General features: G+C 37.7%; 1 protein-coding gene across 5 annotated transcripts in view; it reads left to right on the top strand.

Annotated features, from left to right (window-relative positions):
- Positions 1 to 21559, top strand: part of KCNIP4 (potassium voltage-gated channel interacting protein 4) — a 368227-nt gene that overhangs the window by 92810 nt on the left and 253858 nt on the right. The window lies entirely within an intron of this gene.

Here is a 21559-nt window from a genome sequence, read left to right on the forward strand (position 1 = left end):
GCTCGTCCTCGCTGCCCGGTGCTGGGTGATGGTCACTCTCTGCATTGTCTTTCCCAGGCACTTGTTCTTGCTTACCGTAACAACTGCAATATGGTGCTATGGTATCGCTATGTAAACTTCAAACAATGCTTGTGCGTGCTTTTTGCCCTTAAAGAATTTGGGGCTTAGACAGCTCCGTGTTTATATTATTATTATTATTATTATTATTATTATTATTATTATTATTATTATTATTATTATTATTTTCTTTGTATGCGGGTAAATACTACTGTTCTGTTTGAGGTCTGTAAGCTAAGTTGAACAGGCAGCGTGGTTTTCTTTCCAGCACTTCAGAAAATACACTTTTCTTGCAAATGAGAATTTACTGTGCCTATTCCTGCTGCCTGTCAAATGTGACAGCTTGTATTGTGTCAATACGTGTTGGTGAAGCACGGCTCTGCTTCTTTCTAGACTTCAAAAGTCTTTTTCCTTGGAAAACTCATCAAGCAGAACTTCAGATCCAGACTTAGCAGTTAATAACCAATGATGCTAACGTGATTAGTGAGAGCTAAATGCCATTCACTTCACTGAAAGCATCTTGAAAGTTTCTGCTGTTGCTGATGGTGTTGTTCTTATGTCTTATTAACCACTAATGGAAAGACTTGAAAGTGAAGCTGACTCTTCGCCACCACGTCATTGATAAATTGCAATTATCAATATTTTGGGTTGCAATGCAATAGAAATCATTGGCAACCAGTACTAGGTACTTGTAACTGATGTGAAACTAATATAACCTAGTACAGCTTTTCAGTAATTCAGTAACACTGAATGTTAGGTAACATGGAATTTCCCTGACTTTTTCTGTGCTATTCTGAGCTTTTCTCTTGTGGTTCCTCCCTAGTGTATTGTATCAATTCAGATTTCTTTGAAACAGTGGCTTCTTGCTCCTGTGAGTTGCTATAGAAATTAAGTAATATATGATGCAAGAAGAAATCTGTATTAGAAATAAAGGCCAAAACTCCTATTTTCACAAAGTCACTCAAATTTTTTTTTTCCCATCTACCAAATGATAGATGCTGTTTTTCAGAGTGATGGTTGTATTATGAGATTTCTGAAGTCACAATTTAAAGCCGTTTTCTGGGATTGCCGTGGGTACTGGTTGCATTACTACTAAAATACTGCTTCATTTATAATTAAGCAGCGCTCTTTCAGTGGTAAATACTGGAAAGCCAGTAAAGTGGTGTGAAATACACTGCTTCAAAGGAAACAAGCAAACCTTTGTTAACACTCATGTATACTTTTTTTTTCATCTCTTTCACAGAACTCTTGGGAACTGAGAAAGTTCAGATACAACAGTTGTATCTTACAACTCTTATTAGGATAATAGGCCTGGTATGATCAGATATACCAAATAACTTCAACGTGCTGTGATAGTAGCTGAATTGTGAAAGTACAGAGCTCCTCTATTCAGTTCTTGCATTGCCATCTACTTATGAACCACAATGGCTGCAGTAGCAGTTAACCAATCCCCCTGCAAAATCTAATGTATAATTCATTGTGTTGATAATGAGATATTAATAAAGATGAATGAGGAAGTTTAGTTGAAAGTATTAGAAAAATTACTTGTGCATTGAAGATAGTGCTCTCTGAGCATTCATTCCAAAATACAGGATTGCTTTCAGAAACCGAAGCATGTGCTTACTGAGGCTTTCACATGCAGGCAGTCTGCTCTGCTTACATGACTCAAGTTGCCATCTTATTTTTGAATGGTAGATATTTAGTAAGAAGTACAATGGGGGAATCCAACCTTTCCTGTTGATTAGGTCTGGTCCCCAGTTTCTCTTTTGAGTATTCATTCAACTTTATTCTTAATATTAAGTTGAATCTACACATTGTTGAAAGTTCATGCTCTAAATCTGATCTGTGCTTTTTTCCCTGTATGGGTTGGCATGATGATTATAACCTCATCTCATCAATATAAATCAATATCAGGACTGCTGTAATTCTTTTGTTTTCTAATAAGGGTAAAGAGGGCAAATGCAGAGGTCTGGTTTTTCGCCAAGATAAGCAGTCACTACTCACGATTGGCTTTACTGTTCACATTTTGCAACCATTTATGACATTAAATAGACCTGTTCTATGGCAAAGCTCAACATTTAAAATAGAAATAGAATTACCTTATATAGCGGTGATGTTATCTGTTTAATGTTAAACTCAGCCCTAACAGTGTTAGTGAAACTGCTTCCTTACTTGAAGATAAATGCTATGTAAATGTTCACAGTGGGCTTTAAATTGTCATCCCTTCTCAAGTAAGTCCAGATCCTCCTTATTTATTTATTTGTTTATTTTTCTTAACAATTCATTACTATGGTTGAAAGCAAAATGTAACGAGAAGTCTTTTAATCAGAGTTTTTCATTTTCTGTAATTTCTGCTATTTATAAAGCTGATGTTATTTTACAGCTTAAAGCATACTCCCTTATGTACCTGAAGATAGCATAGCACTTCTCAGATATCATTCCAAGCTCTACTCCTGGTACGTAGGCCTGCTGCCTTTTGAGTTGTGTTGGAAGTGCTTATTCTTTGAGATGTTGTCACTTCAGTTGAGAATTTTTCAGTGTTCAGGTGCAACATGAGTTTGTATATTACAAACACTGATATCTGCCACTGAGAGAAAAAGAAATGGGCTGTCAATTACTTCGAAGTGGAAAAAGCAATTTCAGAGCAATGGCTAGGAAGCTTTTCTTAACTGTTATAAACAGTGAAGTGTGGAAAATAGAGATGTTAAAGCAAAAGCACCATTGGTAAATTTTCGTAAGTGTGCTTGTATTAAGCTTTCACACATGTTCATATTAAGTGCCTAGAGGCTAGAATTTCCAGGATGGATTCAAATTCCCAGTTGTTATGAGTTTACAAAGAAAGAGAACAGTTCTGGTTGTGGTGTTGCTCTCTCTCTCCAACAGCCAATCTCATTCTTACAGGCTTATAAAGATGGATCTATGGATTGATTTTTATTTTTAATCTATATAACTTATAGATTACTGCTATTTCTCTCCACTTCTTAATCATACAGCCAGGACATGTGACAAGGAGTCTGTCTTTGCTACTAATTAGGGAAATCATTGAAGGGAGAGTAGATCTGAAGTGGGTTTGAGCTCCACTCCATTAAATCGTTCAATTAAGAGATCTGTATGATCTGTATCATCATTACATCACTTTTTGACATTCGTCTTCATCAAAGAACATGGAGGAATCCTGAATGCTTTCATAGAATCATAGAATGGCCTGGGTTGAAAAGGACCACAGTGATCATCTGGTTTCAAAACCTCTGCTATGTGCAGGGTCTCCAGCCACCAGACCAGGCTGCCCAGAGTCACATCCAACCTGGCCTTGAATGCCCCCAGGGATGGGGCATCCACAGCCTCCTTGGGCAAGCTGTTGCAATGCCTACCACCCTCAGTGTGAAAACCTTCCTCCTAATATCTAACCTAAAACTCCCCTGTCTCAGTCAATGATCTCTTGGTTGCTGAGGTTAGCTGCTTTGGAGCTGTCCCAGCCAGAACCACCATTTGGTTTGTACCATATTTCTGATACAGATGGGTCAAATTTGACTTTTTCTCCCTCATAACTAGCAATAAGACTAGAGGGAATGGCCTCAAGTTGCGTCAGGGGAGGTTTCAATTGGATATTAGGAAAAAGTTCTTCTCCAAAAGAGTTATCAGATTGGTTTAGTGAGTGTTCCTGGAGGTGTTCAAGAAACACAAGATGTTGTACAGAAGATGATTTGAGATAATCTAGTCCAACTTTGGTGGTTCTATGATTCTGTGATATCCTCAAGTAAATTCTGTGAGTACTGAGACCGAATGCTCCACTGGACAGGCTTCTTTAATATTCCCTTCCTACTCCATTATGCAACAGCAAATTAATAAGGCAATCTTTAAATTTCATGAAGATGAATTGAAGTACTTTCTAGGAGTGTAATAGATTTGTTAGTGGCAGTAGCTGGATGCTTCAGAACAACTTTCCCTTTCCATTGAGGAGGTTATGTAAAATGAAAATGGGGAGAATAATTATCTCTTAGTTCTTATATTTAATTATATCATCTTTCCCTTATTCTTCTTTTATTTTTGATAAAATAAAAACAAAAATACACAGTTTAGCCAAGGGTATGGAGTTACAGTTAACTGAAGATTTAATATGAGCACCGGTAAGACACGTTGCTTCTTGTTTCCTAACTGGGAGAAATATGAATTAATAAAAAGATATTTCTGGTGATGATTTGTTTTTAGCTATTGCCAACTATTTAAAACAATCAAACCACCAACAGCAATGTAAAAAAATTCTAAACAGCAGAGAAGGTACTCTTCGCTTCTAGTACATGCTGCTTGATTAGGTTCATAGGAACTTGAATATTCTGGCAAACAAGTGGTGGAGGATAAAACTCAGAAGGCTTAGATGATTACAGTCCATGGGCATCTGCCTGACTCCAGCTAAAGCTGAGCTGCTTGTTCATCAAACCTTGCTCTGCTATGGATTCCATACAGGACTGTGCAGGTACATGGCTGCAGCTTCATGCCCCTGTGCTATGTTGCAGGCTGGCTGCGAGGTGCAGAGCATGATTAATGAGCTGACAAAGTACCTCCTGGGCAGCAGGGTCTGGCAGAGAGGTTGGCTGAGCTCAGAGGATTAGAAAGACCTCTGTGCTTCAGAGCTTGAAAATGAGAAGGTGCTTTGAGTTTTGAGCAAGTAGAGAAGTGGTTTTGCTGAGGTTTTTGGTGCAATAGTGTGGCCCTTTAGCATCTATCCCTCAAGTCTGTTTCTGTTAAAAACATTAGGAATTGCAATAAAAATGTGTCATGACTGACACACTTGACACATTTCTACTGAAAGTGTTTTGATGAACTGAAAAGAATTACCAAATGAAGAATGTGTTGGGTTTTTTTTTGGTTTGTTTTCCCTGTTTCTACCTCCATCCTTGGATTTATGGCTTTGGCCTTTGAAAATTTCAGGTAAACTTTAAAAGGTTGAGAACTGAATTAAAAAAAACAAGCTAAGAAAACAAAATGTGAAGCATTTAGCGAATGGATTTTGTAATGGAATAAAGGTTCAATAAAAAAGAAGAAAAATACAAATAGAAGTTATTAATATTCTGGTTCAGTTCTGATTTGATGCTTAATTGCATTGATCATCATGAAAGACCCTCCCTGACTTTGCACTCACTGAGATTTATTAGCTTAATAAACAAAATAAATGAATGGGGACCTACACTTGCTGACCATCTCTGCCTTACAGGAATAATTTTCTGGAAGTGAAAATTTAAAAGGAATTGTGGATGAAGTTCAGCTACTCATAAGAAAGCATAAAAGGGAATAAAATTTCTAGTAGCCCTTACAAAAGCAATAGCAGTGAAAAATTATGCTACTCTTCTGCATGTGAATGTACAAAGTAAAGAAGTAGAAATAAATCTTCATCTTTCCACAAGCATGGTGGTCCTTAAAGCAAGCTGAGCAACTGCATCTTTCTTAGCTGTGCTGTGGTGCGTATGTTGAAATTCTTTGGTTGGAGAAAGGCCTACAAGTAATGCTTGGCTGTCTGTGGCCTAAGAATATATGAGGTGATAAAATTAGTCAATTAAAAGACTTTTAAAAAGTCAAGTTTTTCATCTCTTCAGTAAAATCTTTTAAAATGCCTTTTTGGTAAGCCATTTGCCTTCTGAAGTACCGGTAGTGGATTCTCACAAATCAGAAGAGCTGAGACCTGTTACTTTGATTATGGCCCTTCTTCCCATGCAAGAAGCACATTTTGTAGTGAGCCCCTCATTACATGAAAGGCACTGAGGTGCTGGAGCATGTCCAAAGAAGGGCAATGAAGCTGGTGAAGGGTCTGGAGTACGAGTCTTAGGAGGAGTGGGTGAGGAAACTGGAATTGTTTAGTCTGGAGGAGTCTCAAGGGAGACCTAATCGTTCTCTACAGCTCTCTGAAAAGAGGTGGTAGTGAGATGGGGGCTGGCCTCTTCTCTCAGGTAACACTGATGGTATGGGAAGTAGTGGCTTCAGGCTGTGCCACATTCAGATTGAGTGTTAGGAAAAATTTCTTCTCAGAAATAGTGGTGAGATATTGGAACAGGCTGCCCAGAGAGGTGGTGGAGTCACCATTGCTGGAGACGTTTAAGAGAAGAGTAGGTTTGGCACTGAGTGACAGGCATGGGTTGATGACTGTAGTAGATATTCCTGGTGGTCTTTCCAACCTTAGTGACTCTGATTCTATGAACTTTGCACTTCCAAGCACCGTTCTCTGGATGTTTGTGCACCATCTTTAAGGTATTCCTGGAATTAGCTAGGGGGTCCTTTTATAAGGCTTCTTAAATCTGCATCTCCTAAGCACAGGAGGTGGCAAAAAACAAATCTTTAGAAACTAGAATGAAGCAGTGCTGCAAATGTTATGAGCTTGCATCTGGATGTTTGTTCTTTTGCTACTGCATTAGATGTGTTCAAGGTGTTTTAAGATTAAGATGTGTTATCTTGTACATATTTGTTTGTTTTTTATTTCTGATTTTTAAGTTCAGATACCGGACTTGCCATTGTGGGTCAAGGTAATTCAACACATGCGCAAGCAGAGCAGTTGAACAACCCTGTCTTTCAGCCCTCTGTACGGTGCTCAGTAAAAGCCATGCACTATTCTTGGACTCTGCAGCTGTCTCTTCTCAAACTTTCTCAAAGTTTCTCAAATTTTGCAATGGAGATACATGCAACAATACAGTGGTGGCCACAGCAAGAGCAGCCTTCTTTTTTGCAAAAACACCAAGAGCTGTGGGGTGTTCTTTTTTAGACCTATCCAAAATCCTTTCCAAACTGACCCATACTGAGCATTTTCTGCCCTTTTCCAGGCAGGAAACATACTAGTCTCATCCCAGTTTCCCAGTCACATGATTTCAGGAGGTGATTGTTAGAGCTGCAACTGCAAAGCTCTCTCTGCTTCAGGGTGAATTTGATTAAGTGGATGAAAGAGGCTTATCACACCAGGGTTTTAATTGAGCTTTCCTATTGCTCTTGCAGCAAAGCGGTCACTGGACTGTAACCCGCCGGGACATGTTGCTCTGAGTTTGGAGCACAGCGTGGCACATCAGAGAGCTTTTGCTGAAGAATGGGTCTAGCTCTCAGAAGTAGGCTACTGAATGAGTAACTCTAGGAAAATCCTCTTTTCTCTATTTATTTACAAATTCTTGCTAAAAAGCAGAAGTGGACAGAAAAGGCAGCTGTGTTTTCTTTTTTTCCCCTAGCACTTAAAATTCCTACTCAAAACAGTTCTTTTTTTACTAGGTCCTATTTAAGAATATGTCTTACTTAAGTGTATATGTTATATAAGCATACTGAAAATACTTCTGTATTTCTTTTCTGTTTTTCACTGCAATAAGTGATTATCTTACAACAAACAATAAGATTTTCTAATAGCAGTGCACCAGTATACATCCACTGTAATAAAGTTTTGTTTCTCTCTTGTAACTCTGAAAGAAAATTTTATTATTTATTTTAATAAATAGTACAGGGTAGACTCTTGAGAAGGTAATTTACAGCCGTTTGTTAAGCAAAAAAACATAGAAAACAGTGCTGCTTAATTACTGCAGTGTGTAAAGAGGGAAAAAGTAAGGTAACTTTGCAGTGAGTTCTTAGCGCCGTTTCTCCAGTGATGTTTAACATTTTCTTAACACTGTCAATTCTAATGTAACTACAAGATTTCTGCTATCTTAATTTTTCCATGTTCATAGGGTGAAGTTCTGAAACATATTGTAAAACTATAACAAAGGGACATTGCTCTGTGTTAAAATCCAGCACTGATAAATGGAACAGACAGAGATGGAGTAGCCAGTGTAGGCAACTTTTTGACAGGTCTATGAAGAAGGAATGAACAACGGTTTGGAAGCTTTAATGGAGGCTTTTTTTTGTTATTATGGAGCTTATAGGGAGCTTTAGCAAGCGGAGAGAATTGATTACTCTACTGAATGCAGGTTAATAATATTTCCTTAGTGTCTGTTGAAAATATTCATAAGGTAAGAAAGACAGTATACTAAATTAAAAATATTTAGAATATTGAAGTAATCATAAATTTTGTGAAAGAGCTGACATGAAAAAGATGTTTTACGTGAATAGAATCTAAATAAACTTATTGTAAAAGGAGCTTGTAATGTGAAGATGCCACAAAAAGGTTAAAATATCAGCATTCATGGGGAAATAAAGGGCTTCACATATTTCTAAATGCTGGTTTTTTAATGTTGCTGTAAGTTCTTCTTCTGACACAAAATTAGTACCGTTCATCCACAAGATCAGAGGTTTGGTTTTTTTTTCTGAAAAATGATTCTGGATTTAACATGTATATCAGTGAGTCTTGTAGGTGCAGAGGCAGTCTGAACCTCTAGGGTCTCTGTTACCTTTTTAATACACTGTATATATGGCACTGTATATATTATCACTTAGAAAATTCTGATTTGCAAAAGTGAAATCTTTGTCACAGGATGCAAAGCATACAGGGACAGAAACCTCACAGAACCTATCAAAATTTCATCTGAAGTTTCCAGAATCACAGAATTGCAGGGGTTGGAAGGGACCTCAAGAGATCAGTCTAACCTCCAAGCTAAAGCAGGTACCCTACAATAGGTCACACAGGTAAGACAGGACAGGTCTTGAATATCTCCACAGGAGACTCCACAGCCTCACTGCATCACCCGTTCTTATGCTCCATCACCCTTACCATAAATAAGCTCATCCTTATATTTGTATGAAACTTCCTATGTTCATCTTTTGTGCCATTGCTCCTTGTCTTATCGCTGTGCACCACTGAGAAGAGCCTGGCCTCATCCATTTGCTTCCCACCTCACTTTAGGTATTTATAAATGTTAATCAGACCCCCTCTCAGTCTCTTTTCCCCAGTGTAAACAGACCCAGGTTAGTCAGCCTTTCTTCATTGGTACTTTATGCTTTATGAGTTTCCTGATTATCTTTGATAATTTTGACAGTACTGTCTTGTTATTAAAAAGAAGTAATTTTTGTGGGAGAGTATGGTGGATGCAGTAATGTTATGAGGTTGGCGTTTAAGTAAGTTTCATATTTTTGTCTGATACATCTACGTGTAAAATATGCAAAATATGAGAGAGGAAAAAAAACCCCACCTTATTAAAAATACTTTTTTAAAAAAAAGTCCTCTTGGCAAATACATTAGTTAAATTTTGCATGAGTTCTCATCACAATTTTACTAGGGTTTTTGGTTTATCGTGTACCTGGCTTCCATGAACATCTTTTTAATATTATCCTGAAGAAATAAGATCTACAAGCACGTGGTTTAGATGCGGGCTATAGCGTAAGAAGGGCTCTGAAGGAAAAGAGGAAGATGTATGGAACTTATCAGCTGTTAGCTTTTAAAAAAGTGATGAAAAATGCTGAGAAAGCCATAGCTTTGTGCATTTCTGCTACACTGTGCATCAAGCTGGAGCAGATTATAAATGTTTTTTTTTTGTTCAAAAAATATCAGTCTGCCTGTATACCTCACACATGCTGCAGCTGCAGATCTACTGTGAACTGCAAGCATTTCTGTAGGAGGTCACTCAGATTTTAAACAGTGCAATTAATTAGAATGTGTGTAATAAACCACTGCTACTCACTCCTTTTGGTAGTTGCAAGTTTTCCCTTCTCAAGAAAAATCTAAAGTGACTGCCTCCTCTTCCTTCAGTTTTCATATATCCCTCTTCCTTTAAGCAGCATATGCAGAGCTCAGTGTTATGCAAAATTTTTCAAGCTCACATTTTATTGTACTGAATATGGCAAATGGGCTGGACATCACGGAATACTGAAGCACTAGTGAAGACCTAGCAGGCGTAGAAGGATATCTTGAAGTGCAGGATCTAAAGGCAGTACACTCTAAAAGTATTCCTCTGAAATAATCCGCCCTATATTTTTAAGATATTGGCTCATTATTTTCCCACACATCCTTCCAATGAGTCTTGTTTGAAGTTGTAAGATTTCTTGTGGTAACTTAACAGGAAAAGCACAGGCAAAATTGAAGTTGCCATTTATATTGAAAAGTTGTTTGAGTTTTTATCTTTTTATTCCAAATCTGAATGTTCATTATAATGAAAGATACCGTTAAACTTCTCTTGCAAATGACATGTTGAAAGCATCTGTAGCTGTCCTTAATGATTCCTGTATTCTCTGACATCTAAAAGTCCAAGCTACTGACATAATTCATAATGATAATATTAAAAATTCAGCTGTATGTAGGACATGGCACTTGACATTATGTTTAAAGATACTCTTAGAAGAACTCTCAGAAAGTTTTCAAATTATGCACATGAAACATTAGGAAATGGCAATACTAAAATTACCTCAGCTATGTGTGATATAATGCAGTTCTTTATTGTATTCTGGGTGTACTTTTCCTTGAACCACTGTAACTTATAATATAGAGACAATGAGGGGTAAACTGCAAGTAGAAAGACATTTCAGAGATTTTGGTAAGCTGCACATTACCGATCAGGAATTAAATCCTTTCAAAGTCCTTATTAAAGAGTGCAAAAAGGTCTGCTTGCGTTCAAAGGGACAGACTGGGCAAGTATGTGGTAGACGAATCATTTGGGAATAACAAACTGAATGTAGTTTAGTTAAGAAATTTTCTGAGTTGAAAATAGGTGGTAGTTGGAAAAGTACTGGAAAGTTCTTTTCATGTGCTCTTCTGGGCATCAGCTTTGCAGCTACTTCCAGATACAGGATGCTGTGCTTGATGAGACCACGGTCTGATTCAATGCAGCCATTCTCATGTCATTATCTTAAAAGAAACTTTTTAAACAAAGGATAATAACACTTTTTTGAAGGACAATAAGGGCAGTTTAACAGTCATAACCCCTGCTGCTTCCATTATTTCTTATTCTTAATGATGTATTTGAGAAAATGTATTGCTTTTCTGGGTTATAGAAACAAAGCATCTTCCATAGCCTGATCCTCTAGTCGGTGTGAGGTATTTAGAATAGTAAACTGCAATTAATATTAAATTCAATTACTGTTTAATTCAAATTTAAATAACAGATCCTTGACTCAAATGTTACCTGAGTTAAACAGACTTCTTTTTTTTTTTTTTTTTCCCTGAAGGGAAAATAATGCTTTTGTGTTGTTGTCATCGTATCCCTCAGGCAATTGTACTTTTTGGTGTTCTTAGAATGGGTTGGGAGCTTATTAATGGAAACAAAGATCGGAATCAGTAGTAATATCAATAGATTGTGGTAATTAAACAATATAAAAGCTCCTATATTTTTTGATCTACCTCGTAGTTTTATATGTGGCTGTTACGTGAAAGATGAAAGCTAGGAAGAGAAATGAGAAGCTGTGGTAATCTCTCTGTTATGCTTATAGATGCTCTTAGATGATTGCAGTAAGCGTTGTTTTGTTTTTGTTTGTTTGTTTTTTTTTCTACTTCAATGAGTGGCAGTTCCTTCAAAATGGGGATAACCACACAGTTATATGTAAGAGTGTGCATGAGCTGTTTTGAATGTGAACTTGCACTCACAAAACATATTTCCCCCAGTTAGTAGCTTATTTTGATTTGTCCATCCTGTTATACAGGATGTTATACAATAAAGGACTGTTATACAATAAAGGCAGGTTGTTGTCAGTTCAATATTGTATCTGGATATAATGTAAATAGTCTGGAAAAGGGCAACAATAAGCAAAGCTGGAACTACGTGAGCACTGAAGTGAGTGCTAAGAGCACTTCAGTCTTTAATATTTTTCTGAGTTATTGGCACAGATTCAGGTTGGATGTTAGGAAAAAAATATTCTTTGAAAGTGTGGTTAGGTGCTTGAATGAACTGCCTACAGAGGTGGTGGAGTCACCATCACTGGAGATGTTCAAGAAACATTTAGGTGTTGTACTAAGGGGCATGGTTTTGTGGGTAAGTATTGGTAGTAGGTGGGCAGTTGGGCTAGATGATTGTTCCTAGAAGAGATCTTTTTCAACCTTGTTGATTTTATGATTCTGTAAATTCAAGTAGAAACAACATAACTGTGGAAACGTAATGTTGCTTTTTGGTTGTGGAGAAAGCCAGCCTTATGTTATGTTATGTTACACTGGTGGGGTTACCTGTTTCTGTGCAGTAATGTAATGTGGCTCGTTGCATACCACTGTTTTGTTTCTCAGTATGATGTGATGACCAATGTGCACTCTAAAATATTTTAGGAGAATGTGGATTTTTAAACAACATTTATCATTTCTGTGTGCAACCCCATTTATCCAAATTCTACTTGCACATTGTTATATGTTTCTGAATTTGTTGAGATACTGGTTAAATACAATGAGATGCTTTGTGGGGCACTGAGCTCCTAATTTGCCTCTTGTATTTTCACAATGGCAGCTTCAGTCAGGGAAAAAAAAAACACAATTCTCTCTAATATCTCTTTCAGTTCTGAGCTTAAAATACCTATTTTGAAGTAATTTTGAAAACAAACAACTTGGGAGTTGGATTCCACTGCAAAAGTTCTATGAATTAGATCAGCTGACTATCTAACCATTGACTCTCAACACGTTCAGAGTTTAGTTCCTGAGAACAAATTGGAGTTTTCATATTTTTTTTACAAGACTGTAATGCTGTGCAGTTATGTGTAAGCTCTGACCTTTCTTTGGGGCCCCTCCCATGAATGATGACTAAAAACTAAGATTTTATTTCCCAAAACATTTTCATAAGGCTACAGCTGCTATTCTTACAGACTCTGTTTTCCAGATGTTACCCTTCAGTATTTCACTAGGACACATCAGTAATTCTTTATTTGAAATTCTATTCCAAATAATGTTGATACCCTAATTATAAAAATTGAGTTTTGTAAGTACTCTGTCCTCTGAATATATTATTTGAAAATAAGCTTATAAAGTATTGCTGGGAAAGGGTGCCAGGCTCTATCACTTTTAAAACTGACAATAATTTGATTTTTCCACTTGAACTCTTTATAGAATGCCCATCTTAGGCAACATAACTAAATTTAAATGTACATTTAAAGGGTCTGGGATAGGGAAAAGTCTGTTTTCACCAGTCAGCATACTTCATTAATTTAGGAAATTGAATAAAGCTGAGATGAGGTACTAAATTTTGTGTCTTTATTAGTCTGCTCTCTATTGGCAGTTTTGTTATTGTTTAAATCATTTTTATGAGGCCTATGATCAAAATCAAAATGCGTTTAGCCTTTATTATGTGCAGATCCCTTTGCGTATTCCCATGGTAATCTTCAGTTTATTTCAGGAAAAACAGTGGTAACTGATTACTCCTATTTGATTTGTGGCAATACTTGTAAGGATCAGCAGAATGTAGTTTCCTTATTCAGTTCTTGGAATAGGAATTTAAACTTTTATTTATGCCTCAGAAGTTTTTTCCTGAATATTTTTTAGCCTAGTAGCTGCATTTCACCATGTTACTGAGAGAGGAATTGCTTAAAACTCCTGGGTCAGAGTTTCTTCTCAGTTGGGTTTCTTGGATCAGAACTTAGCACAAGGAGGGTGCTCGGGTTTGTCGTATGGCATCAGTGTGCTCTCATCCAAGTTGACTGAACCTCCTGGCTCTTCTCTGGCCTAATTACCAACACAAATGTTTTGGAACTCATGAATTAGTTAATTACTGTAAATGTGAGTTTAATGATTTTATTCACTTAGTCAGATATCCCAAAATATCACGTGTCTGCATCTGGACAAACAATTACTAAATACCGTTGCTCATGAATTCCTGTACTGCAGTCTAGCACAACTTTTGTAGACTTCTTTATTATCAATTCAGGAAAGGAATAGCAAAATATGAAAAATCTAAATAGTCATCTTTATGTGGAGATTTCATTCAAATTAAGTCTGCTACATTTAAGAGGGATCAGAACTATAGTGACCTTGCTGTATAGGGACCTTGACAGGCTGGAAAGCTGGGCTCGGGTGAACCTAATGAGGTTCAACACGGCAAAGTGCAAGGTTTTGCACTTGGGCCGGAAGAACCCCAGGCACCTGTACAGGCTGGGAGGAGTTGTCCTTGAGAGCAGCTCGGCTGAAAAAGACCTAGGGGTCCTGATAGATGAGAAACTTAACATGAGCCAGCAGTGCGCTCTGGCAGCCCGGAAAGCAAATGGGATCCTGGGCTCCATCAGGAGAGGGGTGGTCAGCAGGGATAGGGAGGTGATCGTCCCTCTCTACTCTGCTCTTGTGAGGCCCCATCTGGAGTACTGTGTCCAGGTGTGGAGCCCTCAGTACAAAAAAGATATGGAGATTTTGGAAAGGGTCCAGAGGAGGGACAGGAAGATGATCAGGGGGCTGGAGCACCTCCCCTATGAGGACAGGCTGAGGGAGTTGGGTTTGTTCAGCCTGGAGAAGAGAAGGTTGCGGGGTGACCTCATTGCAGCCTTTCAGTACCTGAAGGGAACTTACACCCAGGAGGGGAGTAAACTCTTCGAAAGGGCTGATAATAGCAGGACTAGGGGAAATGGTTTTAAGTTGAAGGAGGGAAGATTTAGGTTGGATGTTAGGGGGAAGTTCTTTACTAGAAGGGTGGTTAGGTCCTGGAGCAGGATGCCCAGTGAGGTTGTGGATGCCCCGTCCTTGGAGGTGTTCAAGACCAGGTTGGACAGGGCCCTGGGCAACCTGATCTAGTAAAGGTGTATGTTTGGTGGCCCTGCTAGGCAGGGGGGTTGGAACTACATGATCCTTGAGGTCCCTTCCAACCCGGGTAATTCTGTGATTCTGTGATTCTGTGATTCTGTAACTTAGCATAATTCCCTTCTCAAGAAAATTAAGCAAATAAAGTCTGAAGTGCTGGAGCAAGCTGCCCAGAGAGATCCTGGAGGCTGCTTTGGGCACCATTCTGTGTGCCTGCTGTGGGGGACCTGTGTTAGCAGGGAGGCGAAGTAGATGGTCTCCAGAGGACCCTCCCTATAGCTCTGTGGAAATTTATATTAATTCTGAAGTAGGTCTCAAAAAAGAGATGGAATTCATTTTAATTACTTCACCTTACTATTAATTACTATTTAACTTTACTACTTAGTCTGTGTGCAAAGCTCCTTAGTCAGTACATCTCACTGAGGATGAGAAGACTTTTGATTTCTTTTAACAGCTAATAACTTTTAAAAATGCAAGCAAACAAAGATTACATACAAATTTAATGCTAAAAGGAAAAGAGGGGAATGTAAAATAAGGCTTTATGTAAAAATGACTTAGAGGTCAAGAAGATGGAGGAGAGGAGGAGGTGGAGGGGGAAGAAGAGACAGTGCAAGTGGCAGTAGTATATAAAAATGTACATATGTGCATAGACAACTATGTGATTGTGTACCAGATTCATCCTTGACGTTAAGACAGCAACACATCAGTACTCAGATGACAGTTTAGACTAAGAGTAATAGTTAGGACACGGTGTGGCATCATGTCTTTAGTCCTTCAACTTTGTGTGAGTGTGTCAAAATTATCAAGCTGATAATTTTTCCAAAATGTAACTTTTCTTCAAAAACAGACTCTCTTTTGAGTTCATGGGGAGGCAGCAGTAACTACAGTCTCAGTTAGGGAAGACTGAAATGCTGGCAGTGGCTGACATTCACTCCTTCATCTGTGTTCAGCATATCTGGCTGACATCTGGTTTTGGAAGTGTCATCACAGTTAAAGCCCTCCCTTCTTGCTGCACACAGGTGCATCTGAGTGCTATCATGTGTCCAAGCTGCTTTGAAAGTTTAATGCTGAGTGACAGATATGAACGGAAGCAGCAGGGCATTCCTGCCCCTGTGAAGAACCACCAGATGAAGTGCTTGAAGCTCCTCAAATAACCACTGTAATCTATTGTGAGAAACTAATTGAATTGTATGTATTGCTTACAGGAAGCTCTGGACTGATCTATTAAATTACTTACCTGTTTTCTGTGCAGGATCATACTGTGTCAGTAATTGAAATGCCATCCGTTTTAGGCAACACAGGAATAGAGGAAGGCCAGTTCTGTTGTGACTAATCTGTGACTGAAAAATTTTACCAATGTGGTCATACCATATAGCAAAAAATACGTTCATTTGTTCTTTTTCATAAAAGGAGTATACTGGCCTCCAAAAAAGGGATGAATAAATATTTTTATAGGTACTGTGAATGGGAAGTTTACTCTTATCTTTTTTAAGAGTGTGAATAATAGTTTACTTTTTAAATTGTAAGTAGGGTTCGTTTGTGAGAATGAAAATACCATATAATAACAGAAAACAGGGTATCTAGATTTTTTGGTGCTTGTATGTTGTCTGTGTACTTGAATATAAGGAGTATGTTTATCTAAAGCCTGACAGAGCAAAGGAGAAGAGGCAGAAATGGTTAAACCACAATGCCTCAGCATGAAGTACAGACTGTAGAGGGGATGTGCTGTACCAAGGTTTTAGCAAGCTCTAAAGCTAGGCCAAAGAAACTGGATTTGAAAGAAAAAGCCTTCAGATACACACAGTGTCTGGAAGGCACGTAAAAGAGCATTTATCATTGTCATTAATAATTTATCGTAGTACACCCTAGAATATATCAATTATCATAGAGTCATTTGAGTTGGAAGGTACTTTTAAAGGTCATCCAGTCCAACTGCCCTGCACTGACCAGGGACACCTACAGCTGGATCAGGTTGCTCAGAGCCCTGTCTATCCTGACCTTGAGTGTCTCCAGGGACAGAGCAGCTGCTACATCTCTAGGCAGCCTGTGCCAGTGCTTCATAATATATCACGAATATATCTGGCTTTGTGTTTCAATCCATGCTAAGTGTTGAATATGTGCAGCACTTACAGCTCCAAACAGACTGAACGTGGCTTAGGAAGCCCTGCTGAAGGCCAACAGTTAGGAAACTACTTAGTGCTCAACTTTTTGATTGATTTCTTCAATTAGCTGATCTGTCAGTATCCATTTGAGCTTCATTTTGGCGTTTTTCTGTTAGCTGATAAAACTGATATATTAAGATTTAAAATTAATTTTCTTGTTGTTCACACTGTTTATTTATTTATTTATTTTTTTCCTCAGGTAGGACAAAGCAGTTTACATGCAGTGAAGTGCTTTGTCTGATTATGCTTTCTGTGCTTTTTAGTCTAGTGATGACGCAATGTCTTGTGCTTTGAATGTACAACTCCCTTGTGTCTTAACAGTTTCTGAAGCTTGCTCTTTAATCCTTTAATACTTTTACACAGATACTTAATGTTTTGCTTTTATTTTTATTACTATTATTAATATTATTATTTTAAACGCTGCTATGCTAATATTTTCTTATTAGTCAAGGCTAAGTTGCTGTTTTCCAGTATTTATATTCAGCAGAGAGTTCAGCACTCTGGAATGTAAGCTAAAGTTGGCTTTCCTAACTGCCTACTGCTAAGGTTGTATATACTGGTCCATCTGCCGGTTGCCTTTTATTTCTTCATTGCCCAGTCACTCAGTTTCGTGTCACGCTTCTGCAGTTCTTGTGCTCAGCCTTCACTTCAGTGACAGACTGAATATCATGTACAAATTTAGCCAGCTTAATTATTCATCCTCTCTCTCTTAGTGCTTATGAATATGTTGCACATCATGAGCTTCAGCACTGATTGCACAGGAACTCTTCCATGGTCACCTTCCTTTGCTGTGTGTCTGACCAGTCACTCCTGCTCTATTTTCTGTCTTTGTCTTTTTTTCCTTTTTAAAACTTGTTTGTGAATCCTACTTGGTAGGTCATCTTTTTATTCTGCTGCTACCTTATCAACAGCTGCAGCTATGAGAAAACAGTGAGACTATCACATTAAGGGCTGCCTGTCTCTAAAGTGGTGCCCCCAAATCAAGGTTTGTACTCACACTGAAGGGAGCTGATGCCGTAAAAGCAGCCTCAAGAGATAAGTGCTCTCCTTACATGCAAGCAAGCTGCTGAATGCCCCTTGCTTGGTTAAATGAATTTTAAGTTCTTCATTTAAAAAATAAATAAATAAATAAATAATAATAATAATAGGTTATTTCCTCCTTTTAAAATTATTTTCATTTGATTTCTACAATAACAAGACATTAAGACATGAGTAAAGCATAGTCTGTGAAAGCTGCTGTAAATTTCTTCCAAATGCAAAATGCAGAAAATATGAATTCTGGTCCAGTGCTCTATAATACACAATAATGTCTTGCTAAGATACTCCAGTGGATGCTATAGGCAATCATGGATATCTGTCATAATAAAACAAGGAGTGGCTGACGGTGAATTCTTGTTCCACATCCTGACTAGGACAAGTTATTTTGGCTCATGGGTAAAGAAACTGAAACTCCAGTGCCTGTATTCTGCTCGACTCCAAGAACACTTTGATAAAACTGCTGCCTAACTGCCCATGGTTCAGTCTTTTTTTCAGTTCTGGAGAAGAGATCATTCTGGTAGTACTGCGTAGCTTGGTGTCTGTCTTATATTGCAAGGTCTTAAAACGTAGAGTCCAGTTGGCATTAGACTCCTCAAAAGTCCAGTCCAGAAGATAGCTCAAAGGCATACACATGTGCTACTGTGGTAACATGTTACTCAGTACAAAGTAAAGCTACTGGGTCAACTCTCATTTCATTCAGCAGTAAGCCTCAAGCTTCCTTTAATATAATTCTGTAGCAGAGCATTTCCTCATCCCAGCCAGGGGCTGGATACCTGTTTCTCACAAGGTCACCTTCCAGAGCAGTGTCTTTGCTCTCTGGTTCTGGCAGTCTGTTCTCTCAGGCAGGCTGGTGCACAGTATCCTGTCTCCTAGTGACACAGAAAACATATTGAGGCTACTAAAAATGCATCATGTGTAATTTGTCATAGATTTTTTTTTTTTTCTCATAACTTCCTCCCCGGGCTGAGAGCAGTAGCTGTTGGAAATTGATTGCTCAAATTATGTGGCAAACTATGATAAATATCCAGGCATAGCTTCTGAAGTAAACTACTCATTTCCATTGCAGTTTGTAAAAATGCAATCAAATGTTCTGAATCCAAGATCAGTGTTTATTAAGTTTAATTTGTTTCACTCTCTACTGAGTATCGTATGAACCAAATACTGCATAAAAGACCCACTCCTCCTAAAAAAAAACAGAACCACCAAAAGCCCTCTCTCTCTCTCACACAAATACACAAGAACAGAAACTACATGTTCTAATAAATGGCAAATTAGTGCATATTTCTATTTTATTTTGGAGTGCTGCTGACAAGGGTTTTCTAGCTATCACACTGATGCCTGTGAATGTTCCTTTGGTTTAAGCTGTGTTACAGATGTCCTTCATGTTGTGTTAAATTCTATAATGCAGACTGGAATTTCTGAAAGGAAAGATGATTTGGCATGATAGGAACAGCAAAAAGATTAATTCATGGGCCCTAGCTCAAGAAAAGCATGTAGATGTGTTCCCTCCTACGAATATTCACTATGAAACTCAGTATGAAAAGCAGTTCAGTCTGGATATTTGTTACCCATAAGGGCCATATGTTTCTTTTTTTGTTGTTGTTTGATTGTTTTTCTCTGCATTCTTACAAACATATGATTTCAACCTTGATTTGTTGTATTGTTTTTCTCACATCAAGCTATGAAATGGCATCATGATGACAAGTTGCTTTTGCTCTCAAGCGTCTAATTAGCAAGCAATCAAGTAAGAGAAATATTTCTAAAAATCAAAGAATAGGCCCCAAATGAACATCAATTACTGATATACCAGGCATGTAAGCTATCAACACTAGCAGTCTGTCTTCTGTGTGATTTCTCAGGAGTTTACACCCAGAAAGCTGGCTTCCTTATGGAACAGAAGAAAAGTAGTTCAGTGTCAGGAAAATGGTGTAACTCATTTTTTTTTTTTTATTTTTTATTCCCCCCCCCCCTCGATTTACTTAGGAAAACTTTTAGAATGTTGCATTAGAAATTTTCTCTGGAATGTTGTAGGCTATAGAATTTATGTATATTTACCGATGGGATACCTCAAGTCTGGGATTATTAAAAATTATTTTATCAATTTCTCACAGTCTTTATGAAGGTTGTATTCCTATATATGTTGGATAACCTTATCTAATGCTGATTTGATTCAGTAGAGAAAAAAATTAGATGCAAACTCTTAAGATCTCCCCCCCTCCCACATTCAAAGCAGATTCCAAAGATTTTATCTGGATAAGGCTCTTTGGATATATTTGTTTTCTAAGACTCTTAATAAATATCTCAAATAAAAATATGTACTTTGTTTCTACAAGCCTTGTGCAGTCCCATCTGTAGCCTCAAAACCTTCTTTCTTTAACCTGTACTTCCAGCCCATGCTTATTAATCAGTTAAGCAAAAGAACTGAACAAACAAAAAATATTAAAAGAGGCTTCTGAATATGTCCAAATTACTTGTTTTCATAATGGTCTTGAAGAACTGAGGTATTGAGTATAGTAGAATGATACAGATCTTCTTTTACCTCCCAAATATTCAAATAATTTTGTATAGATACAATTCATTTTCCATGTTGTTTCTTTGCTTGTCTTTTGAGGTTGAAATAGAAATGAAGGATTCAGTCCTTGACTCTTCTACCCTGTGCTTCTGGGTGATTTAGCTTCAGCAGCTGTCTGCCATATTCATTTGAGAGCAATCTGTTACCTGAAATGCTCTTCATATTTCTTACCTTTGTGGTCCCTTTTCTCTACATGGTGCAAACATTTCCTTGATAAAATAAAAGGTTTTCCTTTCTTTTTAGGAGAGTAATGGCTTTTCTGTATATGTATCCTTTCCAGTTTATTGTCATATCCAGTTTATAACTCATAGCTTAAGTTCACCTTCTCTTTAGTTAGCCCCTGAAAATCAAGTTTCATCTGGCTCTATAGTGATTTTAACTTTCTTTGTGCTTCTATGGGCTGGTAGAACTCTGGCTGTTTCAGATAACTCTTTGCTTTCAGTTTGATGGCCCAAGCAGCATTGATTATTATCATGCAGAGAACTTGTTATCATCTTGCAAAATCACCATCCTCAGCTAAGGAAGCAGTGTGGATATTACAGGGATGAAAAGGGAAAAATGCAGTATGAAGCATTCCCTAGGTCAAAGTATGCGCAGGTGTTTCTGGTGTTTATTGTAGAGAGGGTCCCTAAAATTGCCAATTTTAAAACCTTTTTTTTTTTTTTCCTATTATTGAGATTTGTTCTACAAGCTTTTAGAACCTGTTTTCTGCATTTTCACTCTGACATCTTAATTTAAAACTAAGGCATTATTTTTCCTTGATGAAAATTTATTAAGAGCATTCCACTGGTTTTTGTTTTAACTCCCAGTGTGATCTGTCATGTAGAATTTAACTCTTCAGATATGTACTGTGTTCTTAAAATAGGCATGTTAGTTATGTTCTTTAGTCCTTCTACCTACATATCCTTTCATTTCCTTAATAAAATCTTAGTAGTCATCTTATGCTGGACTAACTTAAAACTGTAGGAGAAAACTATAGGAGCTGTCTAGTTTTGGGATCAGGTATAGTCATTATGTGCCTTTGTTCCCACCTTGCATTTTTAGGAAAAAAAGTTTTAGAGCACTTTGCAGCTTCATTCACCATCTCTGCAGAAATTGCACATTTATTTATGAGAAGTTTTTTGTTTGCTTCATAAGCTTAATTCTTAATAC

The sequence above is a fragment of the Coturnix japonica genome, chromosome 4 (assembly GCF_054131305.1).
Source record: "Coturnix japonica strain WE chromosome 4, WE-NBRP24, whole genome shotgun sequence".
Taxonomy (NCBI): Eukaryota; Metazoa; Chordata; class Aves; order Galliformes; family Phasianidae; genus Coturnix; species Coturnix japonica.